The sequence below is a fragment of the Galleria mellonella genome, unplaced genomic scaffold, assembly GCF_026898425.1.
Source record: "Galleria mellonella isolate WM207_F2 unplaced genomic scaffold, CSIRO_AGI_GalMel_v1 utg33, whole genome shotgun sequence".
NCBI classification, from domain to species: Eukaryota; Metazoa; Arthropoda; class Insecta; order Lepidoptera; family Pyralidae; genus Galleria; species Galleria mellonella.
This window is the reverse complement of record NW_026442079.1, coordinates 11,568,556-11,588,024: the sequence shown is the minus strand read 5'-3', so window position 1 is coordinate 11,588,024 and position 19,469 is coordinate 11,568,556. Positions and strand designations below refer to the sequence as shown.

The following is a 19,469-nucleotide window of genomic DNA, read 5'->3' as shown; positions in this document are numbered from 1 at the left end:
AGCTGTCATACATTGATAAGTACTCTGTTTCTTAGTAAGTGCGTGGTGTCTAGATTTCTTTGGTCTATCCAAATTACATGTCTTATAGAAGCTTATTACTAATACTTTTTGAGAAATGTGTAGTAACAACAAAGTTTAGGCTTCTTAGTAATTCGATGATCTTATATTACTAAAATAATAAAATTGCAATTGGCGTCCCATTATTTCTGTCTACATCGTCTGTAATGGAAGACAGGCGTGACAGATTTTACCAGAGGGAGACTTTGTATAAAAGTTTACTTGGATACCTCTGTCGCAGTCGTGTTTCTACCATGAAGCAGTTATGTTTGCATGGCTGTGTTTCGGTTTGAAGGGTCGGATATGGCAGTGAATTTACAGGGTACAAAGGCATAACAGTTTAGTTCTCAGGAATTACAACGCATGGGGAGTATCATAGGCGAAACAGTATACTCTGTTATATCCATGCTACTGCTCATGTCTATAGGCGACGGTTACCACTTTCCATCAGGTAGGCCGTCAGTTTGTTTGCCATTTTAAGTTGCGTGAAAAAAGATATGTATGTATAATAAAATTGTAACTAGAAAAATGATCTAAAAAGGATCCCATTAAGAACAATAGAAACTCGAACAATATTTTTTGCAAATTTCATCTGTCTCTCTGTATATTTATTCCGGCATCATGCAACAGATACTGCATAAAGTTAAATGCGATTTTCATAGTTGTATTTCTGAAGGTCTAACTTAAAATCTAGTGTATGTTTTGTCTTGACATGTTAGAAATCTATTCATAGTTATAAAGTCTACGCGTACGAAGTGCGCGGGTTAAAGTCCAGTAATCATCATCATCATCATATCAGCATTAAACTATCCACAGCTAAACATAAGCCTCCCCCTTGTGGGGTTTTGCTAGTAGTTGCCACGCTTGGCTGGCGGATTGGCAACCGCAGTTAGACTTTCGAGATGTTTTAAAAGGGACGCAGCTGTCCATCCCTCGTCCTTCCTTAGTTAGCTCTTACGACATTCACAGGAAAGGAAGGGGTGGTCTATTCTACGCTGGGACCACACGGCAAAGTCTAGTAACATACAGACACGTATATATATGTAGATATGATTGTTAACCTGTTGTGATTATACATTGTATGTTATACGTAATCTAATTTCAATGAATACAGTGAAAACTGTAAACGCATGTGACCTTGTTGAACGTCATTGGCCTAACAAGTTGGTTGCTAAGCAACGCATCCACCTCTGCGCAATTGGAGGCTTCCTTTCCAAAAGATAAATTTATCCTTTCTGATATTGTAAATATGAAAGTGAGTTTGTTTGTTAACTTATAGTGCCTTAATGATTAGGCCATTGATTTAATCACTCTGAAATTTGGTATTGTATGAGATGGATATGAAAATTCGTACACGTATTATATGAGATGGATATGGAAATACGTTATTTTTAGGCAGTAAACATATCTCGGTCACAGGACGAAGTTGCGGCTTGGACGAAGCTAGTAATTATTTAAATTAAGATTCATTTTATAAAATATATAATCGATAAACGTTCTTATAAGGTTTTGTTGTAGTAAAAAATCATTTAAGATTTTTTGCGAAAAAAAAAATTGAATTAACCCGGAATTTCTGTAATGTCCGTAGAGTACTTAATCTACTCGTATAAGCAATGGTTATTACCTTCCACGTGGTGAGTCACCAGTTTGTTTTTCATTTAAAAGTAGGCAAAAAATCTGTCGAATTAGAAACCCTCTTATCGAAGTCGGTTGAGAATGCAAGGCTTTGTTGATTTGCGATTATCATTCTTACCTCGATAGTAATAAGGACTATATTTTCAGGTGTACGTTAAGACTTTGTGTACACAGTCGCCGGCGGACAGACGGCATGAAACTCTATTAATGTTACTTAAAGAAGTACTCGCGAGGTGGCTCGTCAGATATACTACATACTTTCGTACTTAGAAGCCTATGTTTCAAACCGTGGACAGTCTACAAAAGAATTTATTCTCATCTTTACTTGTAGTCTTTTATACCGACAATGTCTTGCCAGTACGTATTTATAGTATAATAAAATATCAGATCTTAGATTATTTATATAGAGTGCTTCTATAGAAATGCTTCGAGGAAAACGGCTCAACTTTTTCATACAATTTTACATGTTAAATAGTTATGAATGATTCCTTTATAATTCCTATATTTATTTTGTCTTATATTTTTAATGCGTAAACATTAATTTTCTTTATTAAATAATGCGTCAAGATACATTTTATGCGTTAGTTTATAGAATACTGATAAAAAAACGTGTCAGCTAATTGTCAAATTGGTTGATCCGTTTTTGAGGCTCGATGCTCTATCTATCTATAAATACTAAAACTCAGATATATACGTTTTTGTGCAAGAGACATTTTATATATTTAAAAATTAATACCTACGCACGACTATATACCTGTTAAGGGAACGATCTATCGATACCAGTGAAACTGAACAATTTCACAGAAGGTAAACGTGTTAAAAATTAATAAAAACAAAATAAAAGAAAATTAACGACAAATAATTTTGAATATAATAAAAAATACTGCAATAAATTATAGTTCAAATTTATGTAAATTGTAACTTTTTCTTTTAAGTTTAAATTTTTGCCTTGACATCGAGATTATAGAACATTTAAATAGTTACATGAATAGTTTTTTTTTTTTTAAATAAACAAACAGAGAAGCGTTGTTACTCACTGTAATAATAATGTTTTAACCAACTTCAAAAAGAAGGAGGTAATCAATTCTCTAGTATTGTATTTTTTTTGTTGTTACCTCATAACTTAGTCATTTGTAAACAGATTTAGAAAACTTTCTTTTATCTAAAAAGATATACTTACAGATTGATACCATAAAAAAAAATATCAAAATAATTTCTTTTGTGGGACGTAATCTTTATTTTTTCACTCCCACCATGTTACTTCATGAAGACTAATTGTAGAGGCATTTAAAGGGTCTTTTAATTGCAAGAGATCCACTTAACTGTTGAGATTATTTCTAGTTAGCTACTTAAGAAAAATGAGCGCACGACTGAAATCCGTGACGGGGTAGTCAGAGGAATTTGTTGATTATTACGGTTTGAATGCAACTTAAAATAGTAAACAAGCTTGATGGAAAGTGGTAACCATAGACATGAACAGTACAATGGACATAAAACTGTGTTGTCTATGATATTCCTCATACGTTGCAATCCTTGAGGTTTTTTTTTAATGGATGATAATGGAATGGTAACCCTGCCTACGCTAACAGTATACACTGGCGGGGCACCAGTGAGAGATGATGAAATAGTGAGAATGAAAGCAGATCAGTTGGCCCATAGTGATGAATTCATAAAAAAATTTAAAATAGTTTCCAGGAAAAACCACGTGGAGGTCGACCTGATAAGATATATTACTAGCAATGGGACCTCTAGTCCCATTACTAACAATCCATTTTCCCCTGCCGTCCCTGTGGTGTTACGCCTTTGTACCCTGTAATTTCACTATCATGTTTTAACCTTCAAATCGCAGATTGGAACCCTAAGGCCGAAATTTAGACTAAATAACTGGATTTTTCCAATTCATATTGGATCCTTTAAAAGTTATTGTCGTGTACGGTGTGATTCTGATGAATAATTTATTTATTTATATACATTTAAATTTTTTGCATTAGTCTGTTGCGTCAAGTATGAATTTAACTAGTCTAGTATGCTATTATTAAAACATTGTCATAATTATGCCATCGCGGACTTTTTTGTAAACCTATAAAAAAGAATCTATCCCACCATACATTTTAGACAGCGTTTTCGTTGAAAGCTCACAGTCGAATTGTTATCTTCCGACATCTAGAACAATTATTGTAATATTTCAACAAATTAACACAAAATACTATTAAACTATAGATATATAAATCCTCTTGAATTACTCTATCTACTGATGAAAATCGCATTAAAATATATTGCGTAGTTTAAAAGATCTAAGCGTACAGACGGCCTGATGCTACTTTGTTTTATACCACTTAGAGATGAAGTCGGCTTAAAAACTCTTCATACTAATAGACTAGTAAAGATAATTGATGACCGATGAGTAAATAATAAAATGTTATGAGTTAAAAAAAAAAAAAACTATATGTAATATAAATGAGTACAAAATAATCGAACGAAAGCGGAACAAAGCTGTCGAAAATATTTTATTCGTCGCTGATTTTGAAGAATGGAATGAATAATTAATGAAAATATTATAAGTGAAAATAATTTCAAGGCATCAGGCTGAGTTAGGAATATGATACACTATGGAACAATTCTTTTATTTTGGAAAAAGCAAAATCACAGACGTCAAATCAGAAACATCACAAGTTCAATTGGCTATGATATCAATCATTGTTATATATGACAGGAGTTACCAAACATTCTCGGAAGTCATTTAAAAGTGCCATAGTCAAGACACGGGAGTCCAATGTGGGCGCTAGACACACTAATTGTGGTTCTTCAAACTAGAATACTTGGACTTCACATAGAGTGGTCTGAAATGATTATTTAGCTTATTATATTTCATTGTCGGATTACAATTTAGTTATGTTTAAACTAGTTTTTATCCGCAATTTGCTTTGTGTACATACATACATATCTGTCACGCCTGTCTCCCATTAGGGTAGGCAGAAACAATGGAACGCCAAATACTTCGATTCAAACAAACCTCTTTCGCTTCTTCCACATTCATCAATCTTTTCATACACGCTCGCCGGTTACGGGTACTTTTAATTTGGCCCTTCTTCAGCACGTCGCCTATTTGGTCCCAAAGATATATTAATTGATTGATTTCAAATGTACCATATTTCATTGTCATATATCATACCAGTCATTAACCGTCCACTGCTGAACATAGGCTTCCTGCTTGAGTGGGGGAGGGGCGGGATTGCCAATAGTTGCCACGCTTGGAAGATAGGTTGACAATTGTAGTTAGGTTTTGGTAGTATTCTAAGAGAGACGCTGTTGCCCGTCTCTCGACTGTTTAATTCCCTTAGTATTCCTGAGAACTTAGGTGTTATTCCTTTGTACCCAGTAAATTTACGCCATATCCCACCCTTCAAACCGAAACACAGCCATGCAAATACAACTGCTTCACGGTTGAAACACGAATGGGACAGACGTACCCAAGCAATCGACTTTTGTACAAAGTTTCCCTATTCTTTAAGTTATATTTATAAATAATATTGACACAACCGCATCACCGGTACCAATCATACAAAACTTGGGGGAAAGGAATTATTAGTAATGGGGTCAAATAGCCCCATTACTAGCAATATACCCTGTCAGGTCGACCTCCACGTGAATCCCCCTGGAAACCATCGTGGCTAATTCTAGTTGAATTCGTCAGGATGGGCTAACTGACCTGCTTTCATCCTCATCAGTCATCTATCACTGGTGCCCCGCCATTGTACACCGATAGCGCAAATGGGGTTACCATACAATTATCTACCATTAAAAAAATCATACAAAACAAACATTGGCATTTTATATGCAATTCTGAGACTTTCAGTCATGAATCCGTAGAAAGTGAGAATGAATCCGGTGATCCTAATTACGTGTATGCACCAACTACTAAGTTCAATGCTAATGCGTTTACTGAGGAAATGTGTTAAGCCGCTACCTCGACTTTCGAGCGTCGTAACGAGATTTACGCGTCTAAAATGACAATTGTAGAGGAATCACTTATATTTCTTATTTATTTCTTATTGCATTCCATAATATAATTAGTAGATAACATTTCAATTATGGACCCTGTTGGGCACAGCGAGTAGGAGAGAGGGGGACAACACTTTTTCACTTTAGAAATAGTCTAAGGATCTGTTACAATATTATATTTTTTGCTCTTCTCGTTGTAAGTTCGAAGTTTCTAGTTTCAAATTTATACCACGTATTCTTAAATATTATAATATAATCATAATTGTAACTAAATATTAAAAATCTTTCTTTGTTTTATTTTATTATTAATTTTAAAATTCCACTTTACGACATCTGTATAAAATTGTTACGGGATTAACCCTTAAAAGCCTGATTTTTTAAATCTAATAAAACAATAGATAAGTGTACCCTTTACTGTGTCTACTAATGGGGAAAAATAGTAAAAAAATCAAAACGATATTTTGTTATATTTATTTAAAAAAAAAAATTGATAACATTTTTGATACTTTAAGCATTACGGTAATCAAAATATTTAAATTTATTTAACAATGAAACAATGCACGCCCCGGTATATTGTATGCAAGAAGAATTATCAAAATTAGTTCAGCAGTGTCCAAGACATCGCATTACATACACGCCAAACATTTAGACGACTTAAGAACATCGTTCGTCTTAAGAACTTCTTCGACTCAATCGACTTAAGAACATCAAGAAGATCGTTCATTTTTATAATCTATATCGATTATTTGTATTTTTATATTATATAACCTTTCTGCCTGGGTAATTGGATGGTAACGATACGGAAACCCAAATGCACGAGACCGACTCACACTTGGACGGTAACTGTGAACACTGCAAAACAAACCTTTAAATCAGAAAAGTGGAATGCTACTTGCGGAGTATCCCGTCTTTAACGAAGCCCCGAGGTTTAGTCCGCTCTCATTACACTTCGCACTTGAAAGTGAGTTGACCGCCCGTTTAATCCGGGACAGTGTCGTTTCAAAGTCCCAAGTTTGCGACCACCGGCCACCCGTGAGACGCCCGGATAAAAACTTTGTCAACTCCGATATAGGTGCTTTGACATACGAACCTTCATTTGCGCTGTTGATTCTATTAAAAAAACTGACTTATTAATAAAAAATAATTATATGTATGTATTTTGAAGAATAATTATAGTATATAGGTTATAATTCAGTTAGCTTTAGTCACGTTTTAAATTCTGTATATAATCTTCAACCACGGTTATGAATAAGGGTTCTTATTGATTCAGAAACTAATTGAATATCCCCGAATTTAAAACATAAATAAGGTCGACATAAAACTATAAATACAATAACATATATTAATTTAAAAATATAATAAAACATAATATATTTAATGAATTGAAGCTATTCATTATTATTTTTGTTCTACTTTATCGTTTTTTTGTTTTTTATTTTTTATAATTATTAGAATGAATTAGAATCTAATTAACGTACTCACGTGAAGAAAAATGGTAACCATTACTTAACAGAGTTCTCTATTAACCTATCGGTTATGTATAAATAAAACTTAGCAATCTAACATAACTAAGTTTATAAAATACATATATATATATATATATATATATATATATATATATATATATATATATATATATATATATATATATATATATATATATGTAAGTTCATACAAAATTCATTAAACTCTATAAAATTTGGCATTAAAAGTTAGCAACACTGCTATCAGTTTGTTTGCCATTATAATTTGTTTAAAAAATATAGATGTCGAGAAACATGCATTAAATATGAATATCATTGTCTAATAACATTTACATAAAAAAAATATGAGGCATAAGAAAATTCTCTGCTAATAATTTAACATCGATGTCCATATTTGAAATAAAAGAGGTATATTTTCAATATCAGACGTGTGACAGATATGTATATATATATATATATATATATATATATATATATATATATATATATATATATATATATATATATATATATATATATATTATCAAATACGAGTATGTTAAAGTCGTAAATTATTAATCGTTTCTACCAAAGTTTGGCAACGTTTTGAATTGTCTACCATTTCTCAAATACATTTTTTAATATCTCTGGATTTTAAATTAATTTACGACAAAATTATTATGAAACCTACATAAGAGTAGGCTCTTTAAAAAAAGAAATCGTCAGAATCGGAAACCATGCTGTTGAATTGAGAACTTTACTAGTGAATATAGGATCAACAGGATCCTTTCGATATAAAAGTAAGAGTTAAAATTGATTCAGAATATGCGGAGATATCGCGTGACATACAATTTCAATAATGACGTAGTTGAATCGATATCCTTCTGGTTTTTGATATTCGTTAAAAAGTAAAGTTTATAATAATTTCTGCATACAGGATTTATTGGCAATAATTGCGAAAACTTCCTAGCTATTTTATTTTTAATGTTTTCCAAAATTTTTTAGGGTTCCATGTCAAAACAGAAGCCCTTATGATAAACAGATGGACGTGAAGGGTGGGGTATAGTAGTGAAATTATAGGAAATAGCGTAGGCATAATGGGTTCTCAGGAATGACAAGGTATGTGATGATAATTTGGGCATTACAGTATATTTGGTGCTGTTCGTGTCTATAAGTGACGGATACCACTTTAAAATAGGTGGTCGTGGTCAACTTATTTGCGAGTCATGTAAAAAGAAAAAAAATCTGGTAACTTATTTCGGTAGCTTGTAGCATTCATATTCAGCAAGAAAACTCACTGATTGGTATGTTAATGATTTTTTAACCATCATTTAATTCAATGCGCATGCAAATAGTATTTATCATCGATAAGATGATAGATTCATTGTTTTTGCCACTGTCAATCATTATTATCGCGATAAAACAAACGAAGTAGCGAGCACAGCTAGTTGGTTTATGTCTCTCTGTCGTTCAAACTTGATTATCAACAATGACAAACACTTAAACTTGAAGAACTACGGTCGAAATTACTGTCACTCTGAACTCATACATAAGGACTCTATCGGTTATTCCTGACCTGTATAAGGCACTGTAAATACTAAAAAAAAAAATACAATAAATATAATATATGAAATAAAAAGGAGAATGAAAATAAATGAATAACAATATTATATCAAAATACAGAAAAAAAATATCTTAAGGAGAGAAAAGCCACTGGCTAGCTCGTAGGAGTCGTGACTCGGTCCTCGCCGAACTTATGCTACATATATTCTTCAATAGGTCCTGCGACCGCTGCAGGCTGCATTCATGGTGTTTAACGCCTTGCTTTCTACTATGCTCCCGTCATAGTCAGTCAGTCGCCGAACGCTCGCGTCTACGCACGTACATACACCCATCTCGTGCGAGCCGTAAGTTTACTTATACCACACAGTCGATCTTAACACTGCCGGTACTAAGTGCATGAACGTATCTCGGTTCTAAACTTCCCATCCGTTACAGTTGAGTTAGATTAGTTGTCAAACTTTAAAATTGGCAACACTATCGAAATAGTGCATTGGAATTCTAATGAAGAATAATCGGTAACGAAATCATAGTTTTTGAGTATTAATTTTATTCACTTTTTAACTAGTTAAAATAACTTTACAGCGTCTTATAGAATCAGTGATGCAGTTTGCTAAGTTTTAAAAAAATGTTTCAACGCTATCTCCCAATTTAAACAAACATACGTACGTAGTTTATTATTTCTAGTGTTATTTTTAGGTAACCTATTTACCTGCCTACTTAAATTGTGTAATGTAACAGTTACAAATATTTCGTCAACTAAAAGTTTATATTATTCGCACAATCATTTTATAGATAAAAAATAATTTGGGTTCAAACTCTGTGAAGATTAAAAAATTCAAGTAGCGAATTGTACATTGCATATATTTTAATACGTCTATGGTATGGGAATACGTAAATGTAGGTTTATTTTATATAAATCTATTAAATATGCCATGTATTACTTTATTTTATTTTAATTTATATACTCTTATTTTGTACCTAACAAAAAAAATTTTATATAATTTGATTGGTTACTGGCAAGTTATGCGAATTTTCTTTTCATTTAATGTTGTGTAATAATTATAAATATTATTTATTTTATGAATGTGTTCTTCACGTATTTTTCTTTAAAATTTTTTTTTATATAATTAAAAAGAAGTGCATACAAAGTACCGTGACGTGTGTACGTTTCTATAATTTCTTAAGTAGCTGTTTTACCGGTTCCCGGTTTTTAAATACTAAATAAATTTAATATACTTCATTTATCTAAATATGATTAATTGTACACGTAAAATTTCTACTTTTCTACATAATTATATAAATAAATATTGCCGACCATTTAATACAATTGTTCCGACTATTTTCGTAATGTGCATTTTATATGTTCAATCTTGGTCATATTTTGTTCTCTGTTGTAAAAGAAATCTTTTCAACAATTATTATTATTTAATATCTTTTAATATAACAAAGAAAAAAAAACAAACTAATATAAAACTGAGAAATTGCATGTGTCGTTGTGGTCGGTGTGTATAACTTGTGCGGGTTCGATTTCCGATTGTTCAAATATTCATTTAATACGAGCTACATTTTCGAATGTAAACATACCTAATACCGCCAATTTCTATCTTTTAGTTCGTGAATTTTTATACTTCACTTTTATAACCATACTATTTATAAAATTACTAGATTTTACCTTCGGTTTTATCCGCATAACCGAGATAAAAAAGTATCTATATCCGCCCCAATTCCATATAGTACGTGTATACCAAATTTCATAGTGATTGGTCAAGTCGTTGAGGAGCAATAACTATTAGGGTATTTAAAAGGTCTACCATGGGGCTACTGGCCATTTAAAAAGTCACGTATGTATTCTCAGACATGTCTTTGCGAACTTTCATTCATATTCAGATGTGGGCAGTAGACAATTCCGGAGTGGGCACGGGCCACCTATTCCCCCCTGCCCCTCAATAACTATAGCTATAATATAACAAACAAACTTAATTACTGGCACAATTATTATATTAGTATGTATATGTAGGTATGTATAACACAAATATTAATACGTGGAAACATGTGTCAATAATCAAATTTTGCCTGGTAACAAAAACGGTTTATAGGGTTGCATTACAAAATAGTACAAAGGAACCCTTATGGTGCGACTTTGTCCATACATCCGTCCGTCTGTCACAGTGCTTTATCACAGCAATTTCATACAAATGCTATCGGAGTTTAGTGTGAATTTTGATATTGTTACAATATCATTTGTACAGACTAAAATCATTTTTTACTGCTTTTTACAACATCAGCTTCATCATCATCATCATCATTTTGATCGCCATTAAATGCCCCCAATACGGGTTTCCCTTTTTTGGGGGGTTTGCCAGTAGCTGCCACGCTTGGTAGGCGGATTAGTCACTACAGTTAGGCTTTGGTAATTTTTAAAGAAAAACGCTGCTGCCCATCCCGCAATCTTGAAGTTCTCGTAGTCGCTTCTTACGACAACTACGGGAGAGGAAGAGGTGGCGTATTCTATGCCGGGACCATAGGGCAATAGGGTTTTTCTACCACATGGTTTTTTATTTATGATGGAAAATGTGTAAATATACTATTCCTGTCTATCTCCGAAATTTGTAAAGCAAAATATCTGGAAATGACTTTCCATCAGGTGGGCCGTCAGCTTGTTTGCCGTTCTATGTTGCTTAAAAAAAAAAAACTTTTTTTATATGTGAATACGAGTATAACAAGAGTAATAAAACGATGTTTCTACAACTAGCTTTGTTTTATCAAAATTATAAAAAAATATTGTAACTTTTAATCGCAAGTTTCTATTACAAAATCACTTTCATTGATAGAATAATACATACATCATTTATTTTTTTGTTTAAAATGGATAATTTACTTATTTGAATACATAAGTATTTTCTGAATAATTAAAACAAATGTTTATTAAATTTTATTATTTTAATTTATATATTAACAAAATATGTATTTTAATATTACACGAAATTTATTATGTCAGAGAATAAAATAAATTAATTTTTATTTATTATACATCGTTATTTAATACTTCTGCCGAAATATAAATACCAGACAGTAAATAACTTTAACGGGCTCTTTCTATTATGATTTATACATTAATGTTAAAAAGATTACATCATGGTCACAATGATTGGTACAGATCGTTGGTGTAAAGTACCTACAGCCCGCGGGCCGACTCTAGCCCGCGACATCTCATTCTGGCCCGCCAACGTGTTTTATAAAATAGAGATGTATGGCCCTCAGAAACTTACTTACTTATATGTATATTTATGTAGGTACATTTATATTTTATGCTTCAATAAATGTACACATTGCACTGGGACACTCGCAGCATCAGCTGAGCCAGTTCCTTTTGCCTAATATGAGACACTTTTTATATATTTTTCGTATTTTCTGTTGTAATTGTTTTTCTGGTAAAAAATATTTTTATTCTTTTCTATTCTGAAAAAATATATTTTTAAGATGACATTGGTATTAGCTGTTTAATACACTGAGTTATTCTCCGATAGTCTGGGTTTGATCCCAGTATTCCCGAAGTTTCATATAATAAATTTTATTATATTCTGTCTAAGTGTATTTGTCAACCATCGACTACTACATATATACAAAAAATATATGTTTGTTGTATATATATTTATTGTTTTTTATTTATTTACACTTTACTGCATCGTTTATAAAAATAATAAATATAGTAAATTACAATGAGAAATGATACAAAATGCGGCCTTATCGCTTAGCAATCTCTATAAAAATATCTACATATATGTATATAATACTATAATAATAATAATAATGGCCCAGCAATCGGTGCCCGCCACTGGTGGTACACGTCGCATGAGGTGGACAAGAGCCATGAATGAGGACCTCATGCGTGCGTTCTTCAGGGCTACAGGGACAGAAACAGGCAGAACAGGATACCGGGCAGTAATGCACCGCGAGTTTCTGCGTCTTTTACCGGATCTAACCGTCTCGGAACAGAACCTAGCCGACAGAGTTCGGTACATACAGCGCTCTGGTATGTTTAGCGCGACCGAACTCGAACGATTGCGAAGTGAAGTTGTTCCAGAAGCAAATTCCGCGACCGTAGAGCAACCCATCTCAGACGTGCTACCTAGCGTAGAGGTGGTTGCCGAAACGCTTTCAGAAGCGGATGCGGACGGAACAACTTCCCAGGATATAGAGCATATGAGGAGCATACTAGAGGAGGCGATTCTAGAGATCCGAAGAACTCCCCTCGAAGAGAGACCGAAGCTTCCCCGGATATATCCAAATGTGGCGACGCGGGATGCCATTGAGGCCACAAATGGACTGCTGCCTCAGTACCTTGAGGGCAGCGGTGACCTGGGAGAGACGAGTTCAATCCTGTTTGGCGCTGCGTTGGCAGTATGCCGATATACCGGCGCAAAAATGCCCCGGGCTGGACGTAATATCCAAAGGGATAATATGAAACCAGCCTGGAAAAGAAGGATTGAACGACGGATCGCCCAGGCCAGAGTCCTCATTGGTAGACTGCTCTGCTTCAGGGAGGGCAACACACGCCCGAGAATTATGCGCTCCGTAAAAGAGGCCTTTGCTGGGACAGGTGTACGTCTGTTCCAGCCGGACTTCGGGCACAAACTTACGGAGCGCATAGATGAACTGAAGCAGAAGATCGCTGCATGGGGGAAGCGACTCCGACGGTACTCTGAGAGGGTTGAGAGGTATCAACAGAATCGCCTCTTTATGAGTGATCAACGGAAGTTTTATAGGAACTTGGAGCGCCCAAAACTACAGCCCACAGGACAAAGACCCGAAACAGCCAATTTCGTCGCCTTCTGGAGACAGCTGTGGTCTGAACCTGTGGAACATGAGGAGGGCGCATGGATGCACGATGTTGAGGAAGCATGTGCTCGAATAACGCCGATGAACGCCATTGCCATTACGGAGGAAGACGTGGTTGCCGCGATCCGTCGGGCTCCGAACTGGAAAAGTCCGGGGATCGACGGATTGCAGCACTACTGGTTAAAGGCGTTCTCGGCCAGCCATGCGACCTTAGCCGTGCAATTCCAGAGTGCCCTCGAAAACAGGGCGCTCCCGAACTTCCTTACAACCGGGATCACTCATTTAGCTCCTAAGACGGACGATAACGCGGATCCATCTAAATATCGCCCCATCACTTGTCTTACGACAATATATAAGACGTTAACATCCGTTCTGAGCGCTAAGATCTCTCGTCATGTGTACGAGAATAAGATCCTATCTAGCGCTCAGAACGGATGCAGGGGCGGTAGCCGCGGATCGAAGGAGCTGCTCCTCATTGATGCTGTCGCTGGGCACGTGGTCAAGCGGAACCGTCGGAATTTCTCCGCCGCCTGGATAGATTATAAAAAGGCGTTCGATTCCGTGCCCCATTCATGGCTCCGGAGGATACTCGAGCTGTACAAGATCGACGGTACAGTTCGAGTGTTCTTGGAGGCATGCATGAGGCAGTGGACGACGATCCTGACTATCCAGGGCGAGCGATTGACGGATACCGCTGACCGGATAGAGATAAAGAGAGGAATATTCCAGGGCGATTGTTTGAGTCCACTTTGGTTTTGCCTGTCCCTGAATCCACTCAGTACTTTACTGGAGAATTCGGGGACTGGATTTCAGTATCGGAGAGGAGGTACACGAGTGTCTCACCTTCTGTACATGGATGACTTGAAACTGCTAGCTCCGAGCGTCGAACGCCTGACGGAGCTGCTAAATATCGTAAACGATTATAGCAGCTCTATTAGGATGGCGCTCGGAACAGACAAGTGCGCGGTCCTCCATGTGCAGAGGGGACGGGTCACTCAAACTGAAGGGATCGCCACAGATCCCTCTAATATTAAAACCCTCTCCGAGGCTGAAACATACCGGTATCTGGGCATGTCACAAAACATCGGTGTGAAGGAGACGGATATGAAACAGTCAGTCCGCGAGGAATTTTTTGCGCGCCTTACAAGAGTACTGAAAAGTTCTTTGTCGGGCGCCAATAAAGTCCGAGCTTATAACGGCTGGGTCGTACCCGTACTCCTTTACACTTTTGGCGTGCTCAGATGGTCTCAAACCGAACTCGAAGCCCTGGATCGGAAAGTCCGCACAACTATGACCCTCCATAGAATGCATCACCCGAAATCGTCAGTCATGAGGCTGTATATCCCGCGGAAAGCTGGTGGTCGAGGCTTGTTAAGCGTTAAGACCATGCACAACCGCGAGATTGACAGCCTCAGGACATATTTTCTGGAGAAAAGAGACGAGGGTTTGCATAGAGAGGTCATAGAATGTGACAAAGGATTCACCCCTCTTTCTCTGGCTAAAGAGGACTGGCGAAAACCCGAAGTTTTGAGTACCTCTCAGCGGGAGGCCGTATGGAAAGAGAAGGAGTTGCACGGAAGGTTCTTCAAAGCCCTTCACGGGCCGTACGTAAACACGAAGACCTCCGTGCACTGGCTACAGTTCGGTGATCTCTTCGGAGAGACCGAGGGTTTTGTCTGTGCAATACAGGATCAGGTGGTTAAGACGAACAATTACCGAAAGCACATTCTGAAGGATGGCACTGAGGACATCTGTCGAGCATGTCGCCATCCTGGAGAGTCACTCAGACATGTACTTTCGGGTTGTTCAGCTCTTGCCAACACAGAGTACTTGCACAGGCACAACCAGGTAGCCAAAATACTCCATCAAGAGCTAGCTCTGAAGTACGGCCTCGCGAATGAGAGGTTGCCGTACTATAAGTACGAGCCACAGCCGGTCCTCGAAAGCGACAGCGTCAGGCTCTACTGGGACCGATCCATCATCACGGACAGGACTGTTCTTGCGAACAAACCTGATATCGTGGTGATGGACCGGGCACTTTCGAGGGTGTTTTTGGTGGATGTCACCATACCGCATGACGAGAACCTCGTGAAAGCCGAAACCGAGAAGAAGAGAAAATATCTCGACCTGGCTCACGAGGTGACCGAAATGTGGGGGTGACATCTACCGAAATCATCCCAATCGTTATGTCGGTGAACGGTCTTATCCCAACCAGTCTGGAACAACATCTCAGACGGTTGGGATTCCGGGGCGGCTCACTCCCGGGAAAGATGCAGAAAGCGGTGCTCTTAGATTCTGCCCGCATTGTACGCCGGTTTCTCTCCCTGGGGCCCTGAACCCCGGCCGACTGTGCTTCTGCCGGGGGTTAGTTGCCATCTCCTCTCCTTAAGAGGGGAGATGAGAATTTTGGTAAAATTTAAAAATAATAATATAACACATATCTCGTTAAAGATATGGTTAATAATTTAAAATAAGTTTTAAACAATAATATTTTGAAGTAAAACAAATTAAATTGATCCGAAGGACAGCGGTAGTCCTAGCAGCGCCGCCTACCATGTTGCATTCTAATATGTTCGAAGAAATTTGAATATGCCAAGTGTTACGTTCACTATAACTGCAACAGTTAACAATAATATTCTTATATATATATATATGTAAATACATATAAATTTATCTATATGTAACGGATAAAAAATGACCGTGGTACATATTCTTCCATATGTATTTATCTATTCAAATTCCCGCCATTACTTTGCAACGTACCTAGAATAGCGCCTCTTTGTAACGTCAATCTTGCTCTTACTTACTTTACCTAGTCTCCACAGATAAGCAATTAAGGCAAGATTTCCAAACACATCGCCAAGTCTATTTTGAATCGAATAGACCAAAGCTCTCTTAGATTTAGCGATCTTAAACACTCGAATAAACTGATAGATTTTTGTATTTATTAGTACATATTATGAATAGGTTTTACTTATTTTGTTATATAATTAGGGGTATAACAATATATAGTCCTATTATTTTATTGCAAATACAAATTTAACAATAATCTTAAGATTTAAGTTTTCATTGTTCATTTACATTATCAAAGGTACTTTTCCCGGTTATTTAACTAATTTCTTGTCTATGGAAACTTGAAACGGATAGATATTGGCGTGAATTTTAATAAATATCTAGACTAAAAATTATCTAACCCATATAAATATTAATCGTAGAAAATTTGTCAAAATTCTTACAATTTAACTATACTTTTACGGAAAATACGTTGTTATAGCTTGGACACCAATCAGACTAAATTCTCATTTAGTTTCATTTAGTTTTCTCAAATACAATAAAAAAGAAACAGCGCTATCAACTTTGTCACATTATATTTAATAGATATTATTTTTATATTTTATTGGAAGGCATTAACTTTATTAAATACTAACTATAGCAACAATAACGACAGTTTCATAATTATTCACTATGATTAAATTCAGCATCTATTTTCCAATACAATGTTACATCAAATCTGTCACAGTAAAATTTTCTAACTAATCAAAAATATCTACGACTATACATTTGAGTGATTATATATTTCTTAGATTACAACAGTTTCTATATTTACAGATTAAACCCTAATAGAATGAAAGAGTTTGTTGACTGTCATTTAGTGAATACAACATTCGACATACGCATATTTCGACGTGACGGTGGAAAAACATAAAATTTGTATTCTATCGTGAAGGTAAATTCGTACGATATCGTGTCGTTGTATAATAAATTATAAAAGTGCTCTATCTTAGTATGAATCACGGATATATCATCGTGGAAGCCAAGTCCGTAAATGCATACAACCCATTTAAAGCTGTCAATTTTGAGCGTGCATTCTGCCACCGGCTACTGTCCTGTCACTTGCTATTTTTGGCCTGTATTCTCATGAAGTAGGCTTTAGTATACTAAGACGAATTTATACTCTTAAATTGATTATGGAAAGCATTAAGGTGTATTAAGTATGTCTGTTAGTTGTCAAAAATTCATAATATTAAGAATGTGTTTTTGTTATTTTTTTTTTTAATATTCAGAAAATGGGAACCATGACATTAGTACTAATTTTCTAATAAACATTTACCAGGCAATTCCAGATTTTGTTCGACAAAAAAAGTCGATCATAAATTTATGAATTAATTACAATATTTATTATAAAACAAATTTATAAAATAGGCAAATATTTAATTTTTTTTTAATTAATAATAATAATTCATATATATCGGTTTATATCTGAAATTGTGTTAGTATTTATGAAATTATTTAACCTGCGTTAAGACATACAATATTTTAGATTATCTTTCACAAAAAAAAAACTTTCATTGTAGCAAAATCTATTTTGATGAAATTTTTATGGGATCAATTTGTAAATATATCCTTTCATAAAAAAAAATCCAAATTTCTTTTTACAAGCAATGGAGTTATGAATACAAAAACACACAAAAAACCAAACAAATCGAGAAAGAAATTCCTTCTTTTTAAAAACAGTTAAAAATAGCAAAACGAACAACTTGTAAAAATCATTTACTATATTTGGCTATAGTGTTTTATGACTTGTCATATATTTACTTAACACTTGTACTCGTCGAGTTACTTTATTAATGATTTTTAATGACTGTTTAGTTTACGTACATTCTGTTTACTATATCGCGTGGCTAGCATAAATATTAGTATTAAATTTTACGAGAACAAACTCCTTTGTGTTGTTCAAGGATGTATTAAATATCCACCCGGCATCGCTTATTTTATACCGCGCGCTGCACTTAGAAAGAGGCGCATTGTATGCGCGCGCGCAAGCTACGTCGCGTCGGGTGCCTAACGGTATCCAATAGTTCGGGTTAACAACCCTATTTGAACCACTTGCAAGATTATATTCATGCTCTTTGATATAATAAAGAATAATGTTTGTTTAATCTGTTTATATTTAATAAAAAGATCAACAAGTTTTGTCGAAATAATCACTGAACTGGCAAAAAATTCCTTTAGGGTACCATAAGGAATATTTTGCCAGTAGTTGCCACGCTTGGCAGGCGGGTTGGCAACTGATCCGTTTGATTCCTTTTTCATTTGTTATCTCATAATTCAGTCAGTTTTGAAACCATTTTGGAAGATTTTTTTTCTAACTTAAAGAATATATGATGTTATAGGCATTGTTATATTCTTTCAGATAATATATATAGATTTGTCCCAAAGAAATTATATCAAAATCAATATCACGGTTCAGTTTTCAAACCAAAATAACTTGTTTAGCTACAATTGATGTCGATATATATATATATATATATATATATATATATACAAAAAAATAAAAAAAATATTTTGGGGAGGGTCACCCTTATCATTGACGGGTATGAAAAATAGATGTTGGCCGATTCGATTCTCAGACCTACCCAATATGCACACAAAATTTCATAAAAATCGGTAAAGCCGTTTCGGAGGAGTTTGGTAACAAACACCGCGACACGAGAATTTTATATATAAGATATTTTTACAATTTCTTATAATTTTTTTTCACGCTGTGCTCTTTTAAATTGGACTCAATGGTCGACTTGGCTCATAAAGCTAACTTTGATTGAGTATTTCCATTGAATGCTTAGAATTCAACGCGTGTACCGTCGATACACAGTGATTTGATACGGCATGTTGTCTTAGTGTTTACTTGAATGCGAATTATTTTTGTTTACATGAGAATATATTGTAGTGTTCCTTATGGCAGTCTATGGGGGGAGGAGAGGGGGGGGGTCTATGCTTAATAATAGACAGATAACGGCTGATATGACGATAATGATGATATTATAGTGTTACAGCCATTAGAACATGAAAGCTTATTTTTATAAGTATTAGGATTTTTTTTTATAGGTGATAATGGAATGGTAACCCCAT

At 35.2% G+C, this 19,469-nt stretch overlaps 1 protein-coding gene across 12 annotated transcripts in view; it reads left to right on the top strand.

The window, feature by feature from the left end:
- Positions 1–19,469, top strand: part of LOC113516875 (basement membrane-specific heparan sulfate proteoglycan core protein) — a 279,082-nt gene that overhangs the window by 128,709 nt on the left and 130,904 nt on the right. Inside the window, exon 1 of one of the 12 annotated variants that reach the window (XM_052896559.1) lies at positions 8,974–9,064. The exons of the other annotated variants lie outside the window; for them this stretch is intronic. The gene's annotated coding sequence lies outside the window, so the exon portion shown is untranslated. Of the gene's footprint in view, positions 1–8,973; positions 9,065–19,469 lie in introns of those variants that run through there. 12 annotated transcript variants of the gene reach the window in all.